Raw genomic sequence first — 19,980 nt, forward strand, 5'->3', positions numbered from 1 at the left:
GTAGATACTTAAGGGAATTTCGCATTGATGATTTAAACAATGACGAGTTATACACAACCGAATATGACTAAAAACACGGTTCAAGTTCACTGATTTCATTTATCTTTCAATTGCTTAACGATGTGTGGCTTAAGATAATACAATCCTTCTCCAGTTTACCTTACTCTAGTATCTATGTGCTTTTGAACTATTTTTCAAACACCAGAAATGCATGTTTTTAATATTTAAAAAAGGATTGTGTCCAGTCTTTGTTTTAACTAGAAATGACATCTATAATAAAACAGGTGTCATTTTAAAATATTTTGTTTTTTAATAACTTCCATCATAATTCATGAAAATATTCAATGTTAAAGTAGCCCTTTACAGCTCTTATCTGTTTCCACCCAATGATGTTCAACAATTCACAGTGTAGGTCCGCTCAGTAACATCTTACAGCCTATGTCTATTTACATATAATGATATTAAATAACGTACAATCTAATGTCATGTAGTCTGTATTATATGTATATACATATGTGCAGTGATGTTATACGTCCATACGGTGATGTTTCATAATCTACGTTTCATTTGAATTCAGTGACATTGTACACATATTACTACGCACAGATATGGACCTACAAATCTACAAACTCTTAAAATTAAATTATAATGTTTAATTTTATCACGTGCACTTAAATACAACACAATTCCAAAACCTCTTCTATGCAGCCGCTGAGATCAATAATTATTGATTTTATCCGTTAAAACAATAAAATACACCACAAACTTGGAGTTGAGGAATTTTCTTGCCATAATTTATGCAGTTAAAAGTATTTACATGTGTGTATAAATAAAGGATAACAGTTCGATTAAACACTGAAATGCACAGAGGCAATATAACCAATAGAATACAATACATCCTTTTTATGTTTAATTACACTGTAGTAACCTATCCTATAAAACTGACAAATATAACTGCTAGTTTTTAGGAGAAATGATTCTTCGTGGACATTTCCTGGGACAAATTAGGCAACAATATATTAAGAACAATTATTTTTTAAATCAAATGTGCGCAGTTGGTTAGTTCCTATTTCATGTGCTTGTACATCAGCTAAAGGAATTGTTTTCTGACACAAAGATATAACGTTACTTCAACCGTTGCTGTGTTCTTCCAAACATTTCCATTGACGAATAAAACAATCGTTAGATGAATCACAGAGGATTGGTCTAATAAATGCGAGTCAGTAGCCCATCAAAGCACATTGTTCTCTTTCGTTATTGGTTATCTCAGAACACCAGTCCAAGGAAGACTAGTAACCTCTGTTAGGGAAAAGACGACAGATTTACGAGAAGATTGGCCTGGGTAAGATTAGCGATATTTGGAAACTTAGAGACGACAATGTCGATTACTCAAGGAAACGAAAGTGATGACAAAGGGGTCGAAACAGAAACACTAGCTTCAATAAGGTGAGCTATAAAGATAATACATAATCGGAATACTAGTTCAAAATAAAGATTAATTATTTTGGTAAGATAGGAGAAACAAATTAATTAGAAAAATATTTTGAAAAAAAAAAGATTTCTATAAATGAACTGGAAACATCCAAGAACTAAAATCGCATAGTAATTTATTATTGAAAAACACAACTAATTAATCAGAATACTATCTTGAAAAAATATATTATAATAATGTGGACACAATCAAGTAACCACAATACGATTTTGAAAAATAGATTAGGAATTGTTTTAATGTAGAAATAACAGAAAGGTATTAGATAGTCATATTGGTAAATGCTAGAAATGTTTAATATTATAGATATAGCAAAGTAATTAGAATTTTTTGTGAAAGGTTAGCGACCTCTGGTGCTGTAGAAACGACAATGTCAAGAAATACAGCAATTTCTGATATATTGTATTATAACTGGCTCTTCGGAACTATAGCTGAAATAATTTAACAGTCGTATCAGAATACTGGATTGAGGAAGACTGGCAACAAACATATTCCATTATTATACAGATAACAAAGGCATCGGATTATTGATGTGGTGAAGTCTAGGGAAGTCACTTTACTGTTTTCAAGACAGAATGATCGCTATACAGCTTATAATAGAAGAAGCTATGTAATATGTAATAAGTCGATATATGTTAATACCAGTTGTGTATCACTGTAAACGTAGATATGGAAAAAAGTGTCCTGTCTCTTCTTAATGAAGAGGTTGACTTTAATTCACTCTTATTTGTAAGTTGGTAAGGTTTGGATCAACACTAACATTTGCGCCTACATTAAAGAGTTTTGTTATATTAAAGAGTTCTAGAGTTGACTACACTCTGATATCAGTTGTGTAATCTTTACCGTCAGAGACGTTGTTAGATACTGACACATAGGGCCTGTACTCCGATTCTTTTTGACACTGTCCCGAATTCTCAGTGTCTTGAAAATCAGAATAGAAAGCTATGAATAATGTCATACTGAAACGCCGAAAATTCCCGTGCTTACAGGCCCGAGCACTGAATCTTTTAAGCAGCTGGTGATGCCTGTATTTACCACTAAGAGAGTCGTTTGTACTTTGTAGCACTACTAAACCTAAATGGATTAATGATAAGGATTTTATAATAAACATCAACAGGTTTGGCCTTATTCGTAATGAGGATTTATATGACTAGAAGGCATTAGATCTTATATGTTTCAGACTATAAGGATTTAAAACTAGAAAAAAAAATAGATTCAGTTACTTACATACAGAATAACGACTTATCAAACTATAAAATGGTAGGACTTGCCGAATTCAAAATTTGGGTTTGCTAAAAATTTAAATATGGCTAAATTTAGAATACCTTTTTATAAAACATATAATTACTAAAAACAGAATGAATAATTCTTAAAGTAATGACTAGTGAAGAGAAAGATGCAGTTAAATTTCGAGAAATCGCTTCAACATTTAATGTTTAATAATAACATGTTCTCACGCTATTAGTTTTATTTTATTATAGGAATTTCGTTAATCAGAGTAAAGACAAGATAGGCTTAAGAAAGTCCTCAGTAAGTGAGAAAGGCATTGTGGTCAGCTCTGTCTGTTTTTATGTGTTTTTCAATATGACTGCTTGTATGTATTGAAGAAAAATACTGAAAGCAAGTACACGGAAAAGCGTACACGCCAGTCATTCAGGTCAAAAATCAGGGATCCCTTTTAAAAGCTCAATACATAAATTCGATAGAAAAAGCTTTATCTTGAAATAACAAAAACTTAAAAAAATAATACAATACAGTGCCTTATTTCTTCCTTATTGCTGCAAGCCTTAGATAGGAAAAAAACATCCACAAAGTTTCTCTCGTCTACAATTTATGCGTTTAAACCAAAAGACGCATATTTTGTATCACCTTAAGGTGTCAGATGTTTCATCTCAGCATGTTCTTTTGTTTGTTTCTTTTTGAATTTCACGAAAAGCTACATGAGGGCTATCTGCGCTGGCCATCCCTAATTTAGCAGTGAAAGACTAAAAGAAAGGCAGCTAGTAACCACCACCCACCGCCAACTCTTGGACTACTCTTTTACCAACGAATTGTGGGATTGACCGCACATTATAACGCCCCCACAGCTGAAAGGGCGTGCATATTTGGTGTGACGGGAATTCGAATCCGTGACTCTCAGATTACGAGTCGAACGCCTTAACCCACCTGGTCATGCCGGGTCATTCATTTCAGTAACTGAAATTACATCTTATCTTTTAGTTCCAAGATTTCCAAAGTATGGTTGTATGTGGTACTAATTTTCATCTATCGATGTTTAAAATACTTTATTTTTAAAATAAAGGTACACTAATTTTCCAAGCATAGTTCCAGGGAGGATATGTTATGCTCGACACAACCAAGACTGAGCCCTACCTAACATAGTTTCAGTCAGATTGCGTCTAACCTGCGTCGTGGAAAGCATATTGTACTTTCTTTATCGTAGAAACGCCAAGCTTAGTATTTACTTTACGCATTTCCCCGACATGGCCAGGTGGTTAGGGCACGTAATCTGAGGGTCACGGGTTCGAACTATTGGCAAAAGAGTAGCCCAAGAGTTAGCGGTGGGTGATGATGGCTAACTGCCTACCCTCCAGTCTTACACTGTTAAATTAGGGACGGCTAGCGTAGAATACCCTTGTGTAACTTTACACAAAAGTAAAAACAAACAAAACAAACTTCACGTATTTGATTACGTGACGGTACACCTAACGTACATAAAAGCACGTTATACTTTACCTAATGTAGTTTTAATTAACGTACATGTAATTTTACATAATAGACAACCTTCTGTACTTTAACAAAGTTTGCTTTATTTAGCATAAGTTTTAAGTTTATACTTTACGTAATTTTCTTAAGCTTATACGTTATCTTAGCTAGATCTATTATGTTTCAGTTTACTTAAAGCATGCTGTACTTAACGTGATGAATTGAAGGCAGGATGTGCTTTACCTAACGTAGCAATTGTACTATCACTTTATTTGGTACTTTGTTTTTCTATTTATTGAAAACTTAGATGTGAATAAAGATTTGGATAAAAGTCTGCACAAAAATAATGGCAACTATATCACACTGATTATGTAAATTGCTTTTCTCCCAGACTAGCGATGGTTTTATCAGGGTACAGGATTTTGCAAGCATTAATGAATATTGTCCATACAAATTTATTCTTCTAGCAACTTCGTTTAGGGATATGCCGATTAAGAATGATGGTCAGGGTACTGAACATCTGTGACAATTTTGTAAACATTTCGAAACGGGACTGATAATTCTTAATGCGTCTCTAATGAAATTCTGTTCCATTAGGAAAAGTAATTTTCTTACGGTAACCCTGTACGTAAATTCATATGTACGTGTGTGTGTGTGCAGATTATTTTAATCACATAAACATATTTATTAATACACTATTGAGGCCTAATGAATAGTGGACAACTTTCATACTTCAATGTTCTTGTTTCACTCGGGGTTTATTACAATGTATACATAATGGACATTCACTGAATACCTGTAGTTGAACAGATAACGTTTAAACTAGCTCCAAAGTCAGAAATAATTATCTCCTTTAATAAATTACTATAGATTAATAATGTGTCTTTAACGATTCAGTTCAAAACACTGCCAGGAAGTCTGGGTGTGTGTCCTATTGTTAATATTATCTTATTAAATAAAGTCACGTGTGCAGTCTACAAGAGGTCAATAAATTTCTTTAATGTCCATTTCATCACGTACACCGACGTTGCGTGCTCTGTCCTCATCTAAAAGCGGAAACAATGATGCTGCGCCAACTGTTTTGAATAATCTATTGTCGTACTGGATCATTAAGTCGCACGTCAGAATGTAGGACGATCTGACTTAATACTATGAAACTCAAGGTATATCTGATATATGTTCTCTCTATAATTCTCTTAATCTTCAAAACAGGATTTAGCAAAATAAACTTATATATTTAAATGAGTTCACACTACTTAGAGAAACATTTGAGGCATATTTGTTGTTTTTACTCCTAATGAAAACGCATAGAATTTACTTTAGCTTTTATTTAATTATATTCTTCGGTATTAAAAGTAATAAAACTCTAACATGATTCCTACCTAAGAGTTATTTTGTACTGCTTTTAAGTTTTGAACTTATTAAAGCGACATTAGTAGGCTTCGGCAAGGAAAGAAAGATATTCTTCTTAAGAAAACCACGTGATTATTTTTTTTCTTTTTTAACTCGACATTTAAGTGTTTATTAACGACTATTTTTGTTTACAGTACGTATTATCCAAATAAAAATAGTGATTCACAAGACAGATGTCTGCATATAATTATTGTTATGGTCTGTATGCAAAAGTTCTTAGTAGCTGCTTATGTTTTAGTCATGCGAAAAGAATGTCCTTCTAATACAACACGTTGCACAATTACATTAATTAAGAACGAAGAAGTGAAAAATCAGTGCGCTTCTAAAGAAAATAATCTTTTAGAAACGTGTGTTAAAAACAAGAGAAACAAAACAGGTTAAAAAAAACAACTTAATCGGATTCCATACTATCTGTAAAAACCTTACTTTGTATTGGAAATGTACTTAGACACATAGAGTAAACAAGAAGAGTAGGTTACTATCTCCTGCTTGAAATATCCTGGCTGTCTTAAATATTACAGCACTATGCAAATATCGAAATGTGTGCACAGAGCCAAATAAAACTTAAATCCGAAGAATCGGAGAACAAGGCAAACAACTAAAAGAGGTTATATTGGATAAACAGAAAACACAAAAAAATGTTTGTCAAAATATAGTGCCACTTATGCTTAGGGAAGTTTCACAATGTTTTTGTTTTGTTGTTTTTGTCACTGGAGATCTTGACATGACTTCTATAAATTAGATATCGTTATATTTTATATGACGAATAAAGACTATTGACGATGGAGGCCGTGCGAATCCTATTCAGTCTTTCGGAAAAGAGAAAAAATTCGATGTTTAAAACTGATCCTCACTTCTTTCAGTGTTACAACAAATATTATAAAATATCCTCAAACAAAACATTTCTGCTTCATATCAAAATGTTTACATATTTATTATTTCTTCGTTTAACAGTATGTGGAAGTATGCTATGTCTTGTCATATCCGTTAGATCTTATACTTAGAAATACACTCATGTAATGGCAAGGCGAAGAATATAATATAGAATTTAGGTTTGTTATTATGCTAACAGACGAAAGCTTAATATATCATTATTTATTCATTCTACGTATATCTTGAATAAACACTACGCTTTGTGTCATTTGGGGTAAACTAACTAAATTTTATTTGAGATGTGTATTCATGCTATAAATCTTTCATGAGACATAAAACATGAGAATCTAAGACAGCATGTATAATAAAAGCAAAGACTACGAGGTACAGAACAGAGTTTCTAAAGCACATTTTATTTATAGAGATTGTATTACAACGATTTAATTAAAACCTCACCACTTCGTTACAGTTCATATAACAACGTCTAGTCATAGAGCATAATTTCTATTGCAAAAAGCTCTGTAATAAAGTTATCATGTCCAAAGCACATTATTCTTCATTGTTTTTATAAGCCATGTAAGATACAAAGATGACAGTTTTCTAGTACGCTTCTCAACAGTTCGACTGCAAATAAAGTCATAGAAGATATGTCTTAAATGAAACAGGATGAATACCGGTTTCATTCTCCAGGTGATTGAGGTATGCTTGAGTTGAACGACTATGTTATGAAAGCAACTCTATACCAATGACGTAAGTTGCATTCTAGATGGAGATTCTTCTTTATTATGTTGCGTACTGTTGCCTCTGACACAAATAAACTATGGTTGCCAAGAGGTCTCACCTGGTCCAAAACATCACACTTTGCTTACTATGGATGTGGTAATATACTCTTCAAAACAAGAAACGCAAAAGGGATATTTTTGTTATTTTAAAGAGAAATATATGTAATAACGTTACAAGCTCAGAGTATGTGATGTTACACGTGTTAAGGCACTGATTGTCATACCAAAATGACAATAAAAGTTGTGCACTTTGAAAACGGAGGAAAACATCGGGTTTTTCGCCAAAACGCATGCGTGTCCAATAAATTTGTTTGAGAGATCTGCATGTTCTGCAAGTGCAACATGTGCAAAATCCCTATAAAAGTGACGGGTTCTCGGTTTCCATAGCTCAGTGTTAAGCCACCGACAAGCAATACAGTTACCCCAGACTGACTGAAGCACAACGCAACAACGCCATTGGTCGCTTGGAAGCAGACGAATCTCGATCACATGTTGCCAGAGCTGTGAATGTCCACCCAAGCACCATCACAAGGCTATGGAATCGTCACCAACAACATGGATCAACTCGTGACCGTCCACGATCTGGCAGACCTCGTGTGACCACGCCCGCACAAGATCGCAACATCCGGTTACGTCACCTTCGGTATAGGACCACCACTGCGACGTCTACTGCCTCAACCATACCAGGGCTGCGTAGGATTTCCGATCAGACCGTACGCAACCGTCGACGAGATTCTTAGGCCTCATGTGCAACCCATCATGGTGAACGTCAACGACGTTTTTCAACATGACAACGCCCGTCCTCACACAGCCTGACTTACCACTGTCTTCTTGAGACACCACAACATCAACGTTCTTCCCTGGCCCTCCAGATCACCAGATTAAAACCCCATCGAACATCTTTGGGACGAGTTGGACCGACGTCTGCGACGGCGACAACCTCAACCGCAGACTCTACCTCAGCTTGCAGCAGCTTTGCAGGCTGAGTGGACAGCCATTCCACAGGATGTGATTCGTCATCTCATCGCTTCCATGGGCAGGAGATGCCAAGCAGTTATTGATGTTCACGGGGGGCATACTCGTTATTGACGTTGAGTGACGTTAAACTTCACTTAGTGACGTGGACTTTGCCTTTGCAGACTTTGGATGTTCAGCAGTGAATGTGCAAAGTTTCACACATGTCATACAGAACTACCCGGAATAAACTTGTTAACAATTTGTCTCATATTTTGCCTTTTGCGTTTCTTTTTTTTGAAGCGTATATATGTTGCAGGTCTATTTTTGACTAGTCCTGGTTTCTCAAATTAATTCATAATTTTTTGTTTTCTGGTGCTATGTTCTCGTATTAGAAATTTCAAATCTGTGATATAAACACAATTTTATGATGTGAATATAAAAATATTTTGCATCGGAAAAAGCTGTTACATATCTATAAAAAAAAAGCAGTCAGTTTTCTGTGTGCATCATGTTAGTTACAAACACCAAACAATATTAAAATGTAGTTCTGATACTTGCCGTTATAACGCGACTTTATATCGACTGTAGCTGTTCCAGCTTTCTTTATTCAGGTGTTCAAAATCCTTTTAATATAACGGTCTTAACCCTATATAAGGCTTCTCATGTACTTTGAAACTTTATAAGAATTCCAGAACTCTTTTTAAGAACACAGAAGAGAATAATAATTATTTTAATTGAATGTGTTTTTAAGAATAAAGATAAGTCTTGAAAGCGTCACGAAGGTTTCTGTTGATTTTTTCTTCACTGCTTTGTTATGCAAAGTACGCATTTTATGTGTTTGCCTGACTGTCAATATATAGATGCTATCTATCTAGAACAGCAAGCTATATATCTACTTTTAGAGCATTAAAGAATTGAAAGTTTTATGTATTATTAGGAGAAGTATGCCAAACTGTATTTACTAGAAATTCAGATAATAATGACTGGTTTAGATAAATGCACACATTAAGGTACTTCTTCACAAACATATCTAAGTTCGTTTAGACTTTGGTTGCAATTTAGGAACAGGGCATGACTTTAACTAATGCCAATTTTTGAACGTATAAAAGTATAACTGTAATCTTATGAACCACTACCATTATTCACAATTAGATAGCATCTGGTGTTCTTCATTTCGAAAATTAATTCCAGAGGTTATATTTTTCATTAGACCTGAGCAACATGACAAACTAAACCGTAATTCAAACATGAGACTGAATATATAAAATAAAGTTTAATTACAATCCTTTTAAAATTTAAAAAATAAACCTTAAAGGCTAACTTAATTAAGAAGATATATATGTGTTCATTTTGTCGTATTTTTCTGTGATTCGATTAGAAATGTAGAAAAGTAGGCAAATATCGTATTTTTTCCATTCTTTGAAGAAACGTAAAGATTCTCTTTTGTGATTACAGTTTGCTTCCTCATTTCATTTTCTCTCATCTTTTAGTATTCAAAACGAGTCCAGCAAGCAGCTGCCAGCGACAGCTTAACAAACTGGTCCAAGCTGTTACACGACCTCACAAAAATTCATATCCTGTCACAGAAAATGAAAAATAGCTTTTGTACCAAGAGCCAAACTCAGTGTCAAGCTCAACTCTCACAGAATATCTACTTCCATGGAAGATGGCTCTATATGTTACTGTCGTTTACAGAAGCTAATGGTGTTTTGACTGCGTACTACTAGAATGTATGGCAGGCCACAAAGTTGTGGAGAACGAAAAAGACGTGATATTTTGTTAGTAATACCGGCAAACTCGGCTTTGTTTTTCAAGGCTCATTAAACGAGGGATTTGGTATTCCAAATATATCCCGAGATAACGTTTAAATTATTAAGCTGTTTCATACTTCCTGGATTTATATGTACAAAAAATAATTTAAATGTCATGAAATTTAATTTTAAGCGATCAGAAGTTAGTCACTCTGGTAAAACACTCTTACGTTACCGAGTATTAATAAGGATATTATTTGTCACAGTGATTCCTGCTATTCATATTATAAAGATTTTGTCAAATTAAAACGTTATAACTAATATTACAGAAGGTGTTCACTGAACACTTTTCCAGCATTGATGTTGATATCATATAAAACAACGGTGCGTACAGACGAGGCTTAAGAGGAGTTGCTCAACAAGCATTTGGGTGGGAAGGAATGTGTGTTTGTGTGTTTTTTTATAGCAAAGCCACATCGGTGTACGTGCTGAGCCCACCGAGGGGAATTGAACCCCTGATTTTAGAGTTGTAGATCCGGAGACTTACCGCTGTACAAGCGGTGACCACGGTGTGAAAGAGAAAAAGGAAGCTGATGGAAATTTAAATAGATGGTTAGTAACCGTACGTTATATTTAAATAGATGGTTAGTAGCCGTACGTTATATTTTCCTTATTTATACCTATAACAGAAAGGAATAATTGTTTTATAAAGTGCTTAAATTCTTTAATAACCATCACATAATAACAAAGTAACAAGTATGTGTTGATTACAGTCACTTAAGATATACTAAAATTATTTTATAAAAAAATAAATCAATGCATGTATAGTCAAATAAAATGTAATCAAATAGCTCATATAAAGCGATAACTTGTAAGGATTTATCAAGAGATTTGGGACGTGAACATACACTCTATCCAAACGATAAAAATCAGACTATATCTGCAGTCGTCATTGATGCTGAAAGAACCAATAAAAAAACAGCCAGTGATCAGTGAAGGAAGATGGTGCAGCTAATGTAACGACTGGACCATTTGGGTTGAACAGAGACAATTTTCTCTCTACCGCAAAGCGTAGCGACCCCATTCTACTCTTCTTACAAAACTATGTTGCTTTAATGTGCATTTCCACCACTTCAATTTTCTGCAAATCAGTAGTTATTCTTACGTGTTTCACTTATGTTTTTTCTAATCAATTGATTCATCTATACTAATTCACTGTCCTTTAATCTGTTAGCCTTTTAATTTATCAATACATTAATCCAACTGTTCGACCACCCTCATCTCTACGTGAATGTAAAAACCCACCTTCACCCATTATTGCTCGATATATTAATATTTGAACAAACTCAAATATCTACACCTGTTCTTTTAACATTTAGGAATATTTGTCGACTTACGTACTTCAAAATGACCACAATATTAATCTCCATATGTATGTACGTTACGTTAACGGTATTTACATTCTATGAATCTGCACAGATAATTCCAATATGTACATATTTTCACAAGTTTTACTGTCTCTGTCTCCCAATAACCTGCTTACAATTATATTTAATATAATATACTATCCTATTTCTCTATCCTGTTATCTAGCTTTTCATTTCTACCAATAGCTAGAAAAAGGTAGCGGGGTAAGACGGCAAATTAAAGTATATATGCGGTTTACACCAATGAAAATGAGTACCATTAAAAATCAAAATGTTTTAAAATGAGACCTTTTTTACTATAAATTTAATTTAGAGTTACAACGAAATTTAGATGTAGACATTTTTTATATTAAAAAATGGAGTTCTTATGATTAGAAACTGCTTTATCTATAAGGTTGAATGAAACGGACTTCAAGTTTAAGTAAAATGGTCCACACTTAACTCATAAAATAGCAATTTAAAACAAATACTGCAAATGAATCATTATTTAAATGGTGCTGACAGGGACAGAGAAGGTCAAGTGTCATGCTCAAGTTGCGCATTACTTAGACAATGGCGCAAAATAGCGTGGGTAAGACAACACTGCATGAACCTTATTTTCATAAGCCACTAATTGTAAAACAACTCACTTTATCCAGAAACAGTGAATTTGAACTGTGTTTCTTTCACGACACATTCCATTGTCAAAATTTTCTTATTGTTTGAAATCAACAAAATGCAATTCCATGAATTATCTGCTTTTTAACCATAGAAGTTTCAAATTGCTTACACTCTATCAAAGCTGTTCAAAAAAAAAAAAAATGAAGGAGCATTTTGATCATCCACATTACCGCCCGACCGCCAGTGTATTTATGCATGAGGCCACATAAACAATATACATGTAAATTATTTTACGTACAACTCATGACATACTAGAGGGTTCGTTTTACCTACCATGATCGTCTTAACTAACATTCTTCTTTCAACGAAGTTCATCTACAAATGCTTCCAGTATTTATCTCTATAGATTTATTTTTCTAACTCCATTTCACATTCATCTATCTCTGTAACAACAATAAAGTTAATTTTACAATGTACAGATATGTAAGCTTATATGGCTGTACGCTTCCCTTGCCTACCTTTTTACTCATTTAACCTTCAATCCGTCAATATTTTTACTAAAAGACATCCAAATGCACTTTTGTAAATAAAGCTCTTTATATTGATTGAATATATGCATATACAGATGTATATACTAAACTACATTGTACAGAGAATTAATTACAGTCTTTGTTAATTACACAGTAAATTAGTGCATTCTACACGGACATGTAATGTTTTAATTAATGTTAACACTTGAAAGATCAGACGTTCACAGTACATTTGCCGCTCGTATTGAGCTATCAGGAAGAAAATACTTAAAGAACGTAGACGTTACATATATATCTGACAGAAGACTGACATGTCTTAAAAGTGACCAGAGTGGCGAATTACGTTGGTAGAAAGCCATTCATTAATTACAGTCTTTTACATAAAGATCGCAAAAACAAACTTGAATTTTAACTCGAACCACATAGAAGCAAATATTCCATAGTTCGTGAAATCACATCGAAAAATAATCGTGCCAAATTGTAATACATAATCCCATAATGAATGCTCGTGCATTCGCTTAAAGTAAAACATCAGGTGTCTTCATGCCGGCCCGGCATGGCCAAGCATGTTAAGGAGTGCGACTCGTAATCTGATGGTCGCGGGTTCGAATCCCCGTCGCACCAAACATGCTCGCCCTTTCAGCCGTGAGGGCGTTATAATGTTACGGTCAATCCCACTATTCGTTGGTAAAAGAGTAGCCCAAGAGTTGGCGGTGGGTAGTGATGATTAGCTGCCTTCTCTCTAGTCTTACACTGCTAAGTTAAGGACGGCTAGCACAGGTAGCCCTCGAGAAGCTTTGCGCGAAATTCAAAAACAGACAAACAAACAAGCCTTCGTGCCACAAATCTTACCAGTTTAAAACACTCACATTTGACTGTTGTCATGGTTAGGCTATCTGAATATAACTATTGATTAACTACAAACTAAAATTATAGTTTTTATTTTAATAACTAGATACCAATTACTAATTATTTTGTGTCAATCTTTTCAAGCGCTAACCTGCTGCCATATTCAGTCTTCAGAGTGACTGTTGCCGGTATTCGATCCTGTATCTTGTTGATAGAAAGGTTAGTGAGCTATCTAATAGTCTGAGGTCTAACCCTTTAGGTCTTTGAACAGTTTATTTTAATGCTTTTTGAAGCAGAGAATCCAGATTTCGATTACTTCAAAGTTAATTTGAATAAGCATGTTATCAGTTGGGTGGAAGGCTTCTTTCATCTTTCTTTTTCTTGTTTATGATTTATATCTATTGGTTTACTATCATTCCATTTTGTTGTGCATCGCTAGCATGATAAACCATTTCAAATATATCACTAATACAGAGCTTTCTGTCAATAAAGTTACCGATTTTTGTTGGCCTTCCTGTTTCCTCAAAGTATTGGAGTTCGCATTCACAAGGAAGATAATACAGCTACATTGTAAAGATTGAAAGTTTTGTTCAAAATAAAAATTGAGTGTAATGTATAATTATTATGTTTGAAATTATCTATATTATTAATTCGTATCGTGTGAGTATTATAGTTGACTTTATCATTTTTTACAAATGTGTAATCATATTTATTACTAATATTCATCATTAATTCTAACAACGTATATGTGGAAGCACAAAAGAATATACAATAATAGTTAAACCTCTCTACATCTATCATATTCAATGGTCAAGGAAACATTGTGGATTGTATGAAGTTCTTTAGATCGGGTGGGATGCGACAGTAATAATTGTGGTCAAGGAAACATTCTGGATTGTATGAGGTTCTTTAGATCGGGTGGGATGCAACAGTAATAATTGTAATCAAGGAAACATTGTGGATTGTATGAGGTTCTTTAGATCCGGTGGGATGCGACAGTAATAATTGTGGTCAAGGAAACATTGTAGATTGTATGAAGTTCTTCAGATCGGGTGGGATACGACAGTAATAATTGTTGTCAAAATGCTATTTGTATTAATAATTTCATGAACAATAACTGTTATGGTGTGAGCTTTATTAGTCCAATGAATTTTTGATTATTATTTGTTGTGTTTAAGTCATTTATCAATTGGAATTAAGGTAAGAATTAAAAACACACCGATATCATTTTAACACAGATTATTTATAACCATCATTATTTTGTTTACATTAACTTTTTCTATCATTCAGAAGAACCGACGAGCCAGGAAACTTGTCTTCCTGTTAAGTCCTATTACTTGTAGTTTATATGTAATGTGTTTTAATAATATTCTTTAAGTATCACATTTGATAACAATATATTGATAAGTATTATTTATTAAATATCGTATATGGCATTATTACATGTCAATAAACATCACATTATCTTCAGAGTTGAAAATGTACAGTGGCTAATAATACACATATATAGACGGACATGAGCGAACGTGTTACTGCAAAAGTTGCGGTAAACAGAAGCACCCTTTTTTTATTTAAAATTAATCTAATAAGTAATCACTAAAATAAAATTTATTAAGACGTGGAATAGAGGCTGTTTCACATGGTTCACTGTGGAGAAACAATTTTTCTGAAAATAGCTCCTTGTGATAAGGTTAGGGCTAACCTAACAATAGTGAGTCAAACTATGGATTCGATGGTCCATAGTTTGAGTCTTGTTGCCACTATATAGCGCTTCACACTTTGTGTCAGTAAGTGTTTGATAGTGACAGTCAAATCTCAGTTTTTGATCAGAGTAGCCCTAGAATAGAGAACAGGTGCTGTTTACCAGTTACCCTCATTCTAGTCTATGAATTTCAAATTACTGAAAAGCAATGCACTTATCCTTCTGTGTAGGTTTGTGCAAAAATATTTGAGGTAAACAAAATCCCGTGACAGACCTAGTTACCTATTAAATTATATTTATTGCTTCATATGCAAATGGATAATATTAACTTAATCTAATAAAAATGGTCGAAAAATCGTACTTATATAACTAACCAGATTAGCTGCAAGAACTTGATAAAGAGCTTAGAAAAAAAAACAGCTTTTTCTTCTGTATTTTATAGGTAAGGACTTAAATTATTTGTAGTTCGTATGCATTTTACATTCCAGTCTTCTCAACGCTTAAAATGTGTAATTCCAACGGCATATAATAATAACACACCGAGATCTATATTTACAAACCTTGCTAAAGTTTATGTATTTACATTAGAGTCACATCATCTAATTGAAAGCTTATATTCTGTGTCGCTCAAAGTTGATTTAGTACTTGTAACATTTACTTTGGAAGTTTATCACTTTACATGGTATCAATAGAAAGAAAATATAATGAAAAGGACCATTCTTGGAACAGTAGAAATCAATATGTGAGGATGTCTGTAGTGCACTCTCTTTTGAAAAACATTTTCCGGTGGTGATTTTTTTTTTGTAACTACCATCAGTTTTCGAATTTTAATGATACTTTTTTATATAAACATTTCCCTTAAGGACTTCAAATATTTCTGTGATATTTGTAGTTTTAGTTTGGGTTAGGTCTACTTATTGGGCTAACGGTTACTTAAATCTGAAATTATTCGGTAACCTAATCGGGCAAGTCCGGTTCAATTACAATGTGAGTGTGATACAAACAAGAACAATCACGTATTTATGTGTTTTTTTTAATTTATCGCAAAGTTACACGAGGGCTATCTGCGCGTATTTATGTCACATTAAAGCTGTGTTATACACGCTGCACTTTCAGTTTCAAATTATCGTAAAACACGGAGTTATTTATACATTGATTATTATTTGCGAAATAAGTTACTCGGTAATTCACAGAGATGGTAAAAATATCCTTGGAGAAAAGTACCGGTTTATTTATTTACATTCTTCAGAAATTGAGTTCGTCCAACTATCCAGTCCCGTCAATGTGTCACCTGTAATTTCGAACTTCCGAGAGATAACCAGTCTATAACACCATTTGAGTTTGTACTTTATTGTTATCAATTGTTGTGTGGTATAATGGTTAGGTTTCTCGATTCGCAATTTGCGGGTAGCGAGTTTCGGTTCCGTTACCGAACATTTACGCCCTTTCAACCATGAGGGCTGTATAGTGTGTCTGTCAATTCCACTTTTTATTGGTAAAAGAGTTGATAGTAGGTGACGTTTACTACTTACCGTCGCTGTAGTCTATCACTTCTAAATTAAAGATAGCTAACGTAGATACCCCTCGAGCATTTTCGTACGAAATTTTAAAAACAAAGAAAGAAAGTGCTATGTAACACTTTTTATTTTTAATTTCAACACTTGGTATTCAATTTAAATGAGGTTATTGTAATATTATTGCTAGTATTATTTTTATGCTTGAGCAGTTTGGTTTCTGTTTTCTTCCTAATAATTTCATCAAGGCTGTTGAAGATGCCCAGTTCAACTTAATGTAAGTAGAATCTGTTCTTCCCTCATACTTATGGACTTGACGCACTGCGCTACTTGAACCCTATTTCTTTGAGTTAATCATTCTCTCCTATTCTCACAGTGTGCATGCTATGTTGTTAATCGGATCATTCGGAGATCTTATTAGGTTATTGAGGGTTGTACCTTACGAGCGAGGCAGTCTACTTTCACACTGAATGATATGTCACTGTGCCTTAGAATATATATTTAGTCTTCGAGTCTCTGAAAGTGTTACATGTGTTAGTTAGACAAAACATGTCTCCATTTTAGTATTGAGGTTTACGGGGTTTGTCAGGAGCAAGATTCTGTCACAATCGTCATTTTTTTGGTTAACCACAAATGTGCAGTGACGTAAGTTGCACATTCTGCTGTAAAATAGTTGAAGCACTCAGTTGTTGCCATTGACCATTCAAGTAACATATATCAATCTCTCTACACCACTCCTGCTCATGCAGTCTGATCTTTCGTGAGTGGATCGTTTCTTATCATGTTCGGTGTCAATTTATACTTTTATATCCATTCTATGACTCTGGCTGTGTTTACCAGTCTTGATCTTTCCTTCCATATCGTGCTACTAGTTTTCACTATATATGCTTTAATGGCATCTGTCTATGCTGCATTTTTCGTGGCTTCACTAACCATAACCAGACCAATTTCAGTCTATCTGTTACCATCTTGTCCACCATCTGATATTTGGTGAAATACGATTTTGGTTGTTCTAAATAACACTTAGTTGATTAGAATCCTTTACCTTGCTCAAATCAAGTACAGGACATGGAGGGGAACTGAGGCTTGATTTGACTGTTCTTATTGCTATCATATTGGCTGTATTTTTCACACTGTGTAACTTGATCGTTGCTGATTTTACAGCTCATGCACATAAGTGGATGTCACATTCCATTCTGGTCATGGATGTTGCTCTTACCAAATTGATGAGGATCCTCTGCTGCTCTTTCTTGTTTGCAAAATATTTGAATAGGTAAGAATTGCAATTGATGTCTCCTTCCGATCATCAATGTATGCAAACACTTTCAGTCGTAATCCAACACAACTACTAAAAACTGTTTGTGTGAAACCTGAAGTCAATATACAACTAGCTTTATTCGGTTGGATGAACATTTTATCACTTATAGGATTTAGTGAGTTTCTGCAATCCTTCGATCATGGGCATGTATGAAACATCTGCAACAGTTATGTCGGCTGCAATATACGTGTTATCAGTCTGGTGTCTTCTGTTGTGGTAAAGAATATATGTGATATTACTCTAGTGTCTTCTGTTGTGGTAAAGCGATCAGTTGTATATAGAATAAAGAAGGCAGGACTCCGGGGAATAATTTGCCATGTCAAGGCTGATTTCAAAAATTTCAAATCTCCATTCCAAATTTAAGCTCTTTCTGCTTAGTGTTCAAGAAAGCTAATATCCGTTACCAAAAAATGTCTGAAATCCCAAGAGTCTTTATTTTTGTTGTTCAGTTGCCCGTGTCCACTTGACTATAGGTATATTCAAGATTAAGTAGTCCAACTTTGCAATACTATAATGCTTGCATGCATTAATGGCTGAAGTATATGACAGTCTTAACATTTGAGGTTATAAATCTATTTGCTCACTTTGGCATCTCTCTCCTCCTGGTTTTGAATGAGTATTTTTGTGTTTCCTTTACTATGAATTTTATCCATATCTTTGGCGTTGAAATTAGTTTATATCCTCTCAGTGTACGGGTTGGGCAACAACGCCAATGATCAGTCTCTGAGATACTTTTATATTTTTCATTACATCATGAATAAATTAATTACTTCAGCTATTTTTGATTTCTCTTCCACGAAGAACATCCCGAGCAATCAGTAGGGCAAAGTTCTTCTTTGTTATTCGAAAAATTATCTCCAGTTCATCTAATGTAACTGGTAGTGCTAGCCAGGGACCAATTCCCTGTCGAATTCTGTCATTCAGTTTCTGCCATTTCCATTTCACAGAGGTATGCTAATTTTATTGTAAGTATACCCCTACAGAAAGATGTTGCCTTTTTCTTTATCAATTCTAGACAATCACCATTCGGTCCTTTAGTCTCTTGTGACTCTACTATACGTCCATCTGATTCTCTATTTTCATAATTTTTGCCAATTTCTAAATAGGTTTGGAATACTGGGCTCTTCTTCATCACAATGATGACAGTAATTGTCCAATCTTGCTTTCTTACTTCTCTTAGTTTTTTTCAAGATAGAGTTATTCACTTCTTTCTCTTTTGTGCTGGCTTTTAGTTTCTTTCCTATTACACCTCTTGGCGTTAATCTTCTATTTTCAGACTTGCTACACTTCTACTGCCTTCCATTTAACTTTATTTTCACTACCACAATTATTTTTCTGACTCATTCGTTCTTTTTCTCATCACTTTACTACATTTACTCACGATAAATTTCGTATCCTGTTTTTAAGACAAAACATATAGTCTGAGTGAGTTTCGAGACTCCTCCTTCGTGTTTTGCAGTATTTTTTCAACAATCTCCCATTAATATCCCATAACTTAGGATTCAAGACATTAAAGTTGCCTGTAATGATGACTCTTATCGATGTCCATGAGATGACTCAGCAAACTAGCTCAATGCTTCTCCTCTAAAATGTCACTAAACAAGTTGACCAGGATGTATTCCTTCGCAGTAGTTATGTAGAAATATGTCAGAGTCTCTTCTTTTACTGTGTTTCTAGACAAAGGTACTTGACAGCAATCATTGATGGTACCTACGAGAAAGATATACCATTTTTGATGATAACCACCGTTGTTGATGATTAATAAATATTTTGATTTCTCTCCTTTGTTTCTTGACAATTACAACGTTGTTCTCATTTGATAGCTTTCCAATGTTACGATTTTAATTAAGTAGCTACGAGCGTTCCAAGATATTATTTAAATAAATTTACCTTACATCCTCTTACATTTACTTACCTCCTTGTTTTACCTACCTATTTTACTTCTTGTCTCTTTTCTAAGCGTATGCCTTAAGACTCGTTTTTTATGGCTTAGTTCAAACTGTGTTCATGTTGCTGTTGATTGCTCTGTCAACAGTTGAAAGAGGTTGGAGAAGAACGTTCTTGCTCTT

Source organism: Tachypleus tridentatus, chromosome 4 (assembly GCF_004210375.1).
Source record: "Tachypleus tridentatus isolate NWPU-2018 chromosome 4, ASM421037v1, whole genome shotgun sequence".
Classification (NCBI taxonomy): domain Eukaryota; kingdom Metazoa; phylum Arthropoda; class Merostomata; order Xiphosura; family Limulidae; genus Tachypleus; species Tachypleus tridentatus.